Source organism: Panthera onca, chromosome D4 (genome assembly GCF_046562875.1).
Source record: "Panthera onca isolate mPanOnc1 chromosome D4, mPanOnc1 haplotype 2, whole genome shotgun sequence".
Taxonomy (NCBI): Eukaryota; Metazoa; Chordata; class Mammalia; order Carnivora; family Felidae; genus Panthera; species Panthera onca.
The window spans coordinates 30,163,804-30,169,646 of record NC_138351.1 but is presented as its reverse complement, the minus strand read 5'-3'; positions in this window follow the sequence as shown (position 1 = coordinate 30,169,646).

Sequence of the window (5,843 nt, the reverse complement as noted above, 5' to 3'; positions counted from 1 at the left end):
GTGACAGAATCTGACTTCTGAAAATTACTGTCCCTGAGCCTTCATGTCCTTTTGTGTAAACTGAGGGTAAAAGAAAGAATTGCTGGAAAGCATTTAGCACAGGCTAGTGTGTGGCAAGGGCTCACAGAGCATTCTTTCCCATTCCCAGTCATCCGCCCTCACCCATGAGGGCGATTTGCTCTCAACATCCTACATAAGGTCAGGGAAATGGGCTTAGCCTGGCTCAGAGAGGATGCCGCTTGGGGCCTTCAGTGAGGGATAGAATCAACCGGACAAGCCTTCCAAGGTGCAGCAGGCCACGGAGGGTGCTGCCTGGGGTCTCACCCCAGCCCCAGGGAAAAGGCCACTGCATTCAATGACCCAAGAGGCATTGAGGAGAGAGCTTAGGCTGCCTCTGGTTCCCTTGGGAACTGGAGGGGGTGTCTGGATGTGTCCCCTTTCTGCGTTCAGCTGGGAATGAGCTGGTGGAGTATTTTCCCCTCCAAGCAGAGAATTATCTGTTCCTCCCCCGCCCCTCCCCCACCTCCTGCCCCATCCACTCGTAGCTCACTGGTTCTCTGGGCAACCCCAGTTAGCAGTTTGGGCCTTTCTTCCTGCACACAATTGACATGGAGCTCCCGAATCTGGTCCATTCAAACATCACATGGAACACTCCGTTTTTGTCACTGAGCTTCTAGAAACGTGATCTTATCCAACCCAGGCAAAATGGAACTGGCTTGTCCTCTCCCAGTGACAGTGTGTTTCCTCCCATGGCATGGCATTTTCTGTAATTTTTAGATTTAACATTTCAAATTATTTTTAATGGGGGCTCCGATAGATGCTAGCTTCTGGTTATTTTTTTTCCCCAAATGCTGAAAGGTTTGATTCTTCCATCTATCCATCAACAAATCTCATTGAATGACGGTGCTCAGTGACCCAGGATGCCACCGGAGACAAAACAGACCATACATATTTTCTGGTCTCCCTGGAAAATTAGTGCAAACACTTTCATCACTGCAGAGAAGGAAAATATGCACGGGGAGGTGAAGATTTGCTTTTGTTTTGTCTTGTTTTGTTTTCCTAAGAAGAGACTTCCCCCTCATCCAAACAGTGAAATTCATATTGTTCTTATTTGTCTGCAAATTAACCAGTTAACTAGAATCCCTACATTCTCTCATTTTTGCAAGCCAAGGCCCTTTTTTCTCTCCACCTCCTAGTCACACTTATTCTAGGATCACCGTCTTTCTCCCCTCCAGGACTGTTTGGAATTCATTCTGGTTTTGCCCTGCCGTGTTAAAAGTAACATTTAAAATATTTTAATTTGATTTCTTATCCCATCTGTCTTCCTTTTTTAACCCCATTTTAAAGAATCCCCTTTACTCTACGAACAGCCTGCTTTTAATTCGGTAGAAAACTGGTTGGATTGCACAGTCCCTTTTCTCTCTCCTGTTAGATTTTCCGTTTTATGAAAAGATACAATCTAACCCTCTGGAAATGAAGCAGGAAGAGAAGCAGGGGCTCCTGGCCTCACTGCAGCCCTCACGTTGTGCTGTCTGGGAAGTCGTCCCCTCTGTTAGGTGGAGAGGACAATTAATCTCTTCCTACATGGAAATGGTGCCTGAATGCTTTAAGATGAAAATGTTTGTGTACAGGGTGGTCTATTTAAAACAGTTCCCATATGATGCAATGCAACTTGAAAAGGAAACCCTTTCAGATGACTCACCCATTTAACAATAATAATTAGCATTGGAGAATCTTGTTTAGAACACTCAGAAGAAGAATAGTTTATGATTTCTTAAGAGTTCACACACTCCCTGGAGCTTCAATCAAGGCAGCGTATTAAAGCCTGACATTCATTTTCATTTGTAAAAATTTGGAGAAGGGGAGACCAGGTTTACCAACAATTTAAGAGAAAAGGACTTAGGGAATTTAGGAGACTTCAAATCCAGCTAAGCCATTAGGGCAACCTAGTTATTCAAACAGCCAATAAGATGTTGGGATGCATTAATAAAAGCATAACGAATGTCTCAAACAACAGAGGTGATGATCCCCTTGTACTCTTTAATGGTCAGGCCATATTTGGGGTATTTTTTCAGTTATAGGTGATGAATTTTAAAATAGATATCAATAAACCAGAAAGCAGCCAAAGAGGACAGCCTGAAAAATGAAAGATCTAGAAACCGTACAAAATAATCATTCCTAGATTAGCTAGGAGAACAGGGTTCAGAGTTAAACAGAATTGGGTTACAGGCCCAGCTCTATAAATTACCAGTTGTGACCTTGGACAACTCACTTAACCTTGCCTCTGTATTATCATCTCTAAAAATGGGTATAATAATACCCAGGAATAAGATCATTCATGTATACCTGATGCCCGGTGCCTGGCATATAACATGTGCTCAATAAGTATTAGTATTATTGTTAACACTGACAACAAAAATCATCATTATGCTATTACTTTCTAGTTGTGTAACAATTTATATGTAACACATAAATTGACTTTGTATTATCATGTTTTCTAACATACACATGTAATATGAGTTGGGCACTGCTGTTCTCATTTTCAGAAGTAGAGAACCTCCTTGGCCCCAAGGATCCTTTCTTTTATGCTCAGCTGCCAAGCACCAATCTCCTATGCCGCTGCCATAAAGTCCTCACAGCTGGCACCAGCAGCTGACAAAGTGAAGCCACCCTAAGTCTGAGGAGGGGCTGTGGACAGCCCCAGATGGAGAGTCACTGTGATCACAGAGCCTCTAGTCAACCTGGTCCTAAATGTCCACTGATGGATGAGTGGACAAAACAAATGTGGTATATACGTACAGTGGAATATTATTCAGCCTTAAAATTTAAGGAAATCCTGTAATATGTGACAACATTGGATGAACCTAGAACATAATGCTAAGAGAAATAAGCCAGTCACAGACAAATATGCATGATTACCTAAATTAATCAAACTCATGGAAGCAAAGAATAGAACTGTGGTTGCCAGGTGCTGAGAGGGGGGTGAAAATGGAGTTGCCAATCAATAGGTATACAATTTCAGTTATGTAAGATGAATGAGTTCTAGAGATGTACCATACAATAATTGGGCCTATAGGTAACAATGCTGTATGGTACACTTAAAAAAAAACAGGTTAAGAGGGTCCATCTCATCTTAAATATTCTTACCACAAAAAATATATAGAGAGAGGGAGAGGTCTAGCCAGCAAGAAAAGGCAACTTCTTAAAGTGATATGTGTGTGTATGTGTGTGTGCACCCATGCACATATGACAGAAAGAGAAAGAGAGAGATGAACTGATGTATCAGTTCAAATTATACCAGCATCCTTTTAGGTTGACCGAGGTCATATCAACACTCTGCCTTAAAATAGAACAAATAGGAGCACTGGGGTGGCTCAGTTGGTTAAACGTCCAACTCTTGATTTTGGCTCAGGTCATGATCTCACGGTTTGTGAGTTCTAGCCTTGAGTCAGGCTCACACTGACAGTGTGAAGCCTGCTTAGGATTCTCTCTCTCTCCCTCTCTCTCTCTTTCTCTTTGCTCCTCCCCTGCTTGCTCTCTCTCTCTCTCTCTCAAAATAAATAAATAAACTTAAAAAAATAAAATAAAATCAAGCAAACAGTATGGCAATGCCAGGAATAAAAATAGAGGCATTGAGAGTTAACCAACTGTTTTTTAAAAAAGTATTGTGTATGTGAGTGTGTGTGTTCATGTTTGAAAGGAAAAATATTTTAGGGTTAATACTGGTTCTCTCTACTTAATAGATTAAAGGTATTTTTTCTGTTTGATCTCAACTGCACTTTCCAATTTTTAATTTTTTTACAACGACTTTGTCTTACTGAATAATAAAGGACAAGTAAGACTTTCATGACAGTCTTGGCTATACTCGTTCACAGAAACTAGAAATGCCCCAATTTCCAAAAGATGGCGAGTTGACAGAGCCTACGAGTGTCCATCCAATATCCATTCTCTCCTTGTCCCTTACCATCAGCCTGAGACTTTACATGCGGCAGCACTGGGCCCAGAAATCACTCACTTTCCTTTGCATCCTGGGCTGGTCACACAACCCACTTCTAATAAGATGTGAGCAGAAGTCACTGGGTGGGTTTTAACTTTATTCGCCTGTAGCAATAGGAAGAGTTTGTATGAAACATGAATTCATGCATTTCTCCTACCTAAGAAAACTAAGACAGAACTAAAGATCGTGAAAGCCAGGTGGGCAAACACCTGGAAATAGCATATTGGACAGAATCCTTAATAAGGTACAACCCCCCTTTGCCTTCATTGCAAAAATGTAGAACTGCGGCTAGACTCCACCATTTTGGGGGTCTTTTCAACTAATCTAGACAAAGCAGTGGTAGAAACCAAGGTAAAGGAGGCAGGTGAGGTGTGAGTCTTTTCCTCTCCTAAATTTGGTAATTCTGAATGTCACAAAGGTCCTTTGTTTCAGAATACTGTGTGTTCCAAGCAATTCCCGGAATTTTTTAAATGGCTTCCATTTTCCTGGAGGAGTAGCTTGTAATGATCTGCTTGGCTCTCTGCCTTTAACAGCCCTCTACTGGAGTCACTTAACCCCCAATTTGTAGATTCAGCCCTGCTCCCAACCCTGTCCTCAGGCAGAGGGAAGGTATGTCCACCCAGCCTCTCCTGCCTGTTTTTACTGGTCACCAGCTCATCTATGAAGAGCAAGGATCCCTGTTAGTCTCTGGCAGAGACGGGCATTTACTCCTGGCTAGGAATGAAAAACAAAAGATGTATTTATTTTTAAATGTCTGTTTGTAAATGTAAAACAAAGGTGAAATCTTAGAAAAATAAGTACTCCCAAACACTTGGCAAGTATCAGCCCTCCTAGGTGGTCAAGGCGTTTAGTGCATGGGGACTTTCTGCTTCCAATTGGTCACAGGAGGCTTAGGGGATCCTTTAGGATTTATTCTAATTTTCCAGGAAATATCCCACTTAAAGGGAGAAAAAAAATACTAAAAAAATAATCCCATGAAGCCTCCATTATACAAGCCTTAACATACAGCCTCTTCCTTTAAAAACTTGCACATTTCCATACTATCCTATTTTTATTCAGCACAGTCAAAACTGTGCTGCTTTTTTTTTTTTATAATTTAAAGAAAGTAATTTGATGAAATTTAACAGCCCTAATGAATTAAGCTGAGGAAAATGCAGAAGGCTTTAATAACAGCAAACCTATTGAAATGAAAGAGCCTATACATTGTTCTACTGACAGACTTACTAGCAGAGCAAACCAGATGTAGGTTGCCAAGGGAAGTTCAGCTTGTAAATTGTAAGAAAAGAATATATTGCCAGGCTCTGCTGGGCTCTGTTATTTCTTCATTAAAATGCACTGTCAATCAGGTTGAAAAGAAATGTCTAATTAACACCATAGGGCACCAAAAAATTTAGTGTCAGAAACTCAGCTGCTATCCCCCTTTACAACTGTATCTCTCTAAGCAACTCCATTCCTCTCTTTCAACCCTCCCCCAACAACAGAACCCCTCCCCCATATCCTACTTGCTTATGATCAAAAGCGTCAGAGAAATTGCAAAATGCATTGCATTACACAATTCCCTCTTTATAGCTGTGAACCAGCTAGAACTAAAGTTTCCAGCAACTTCTCTTCTTTGTATGCCCGGTATCCATGCAAAGACTCAAATACAATGGAACATAACGAAAACCAACGGTCCATCTTGAGATCTCTTCTTCCAAGATATGGAAGAATTAAAAGAGTTCTAGCCTGGCAGAGTCTAGTCCTGGCTTTACTACGAAGCCACTTGTGGGTCTTGGGGGATGTTCCTTCATAGTACTGAGCCTCAGTTTCACCATTCATAAAACAGAGGTAAGTAATAAAAGGTCTT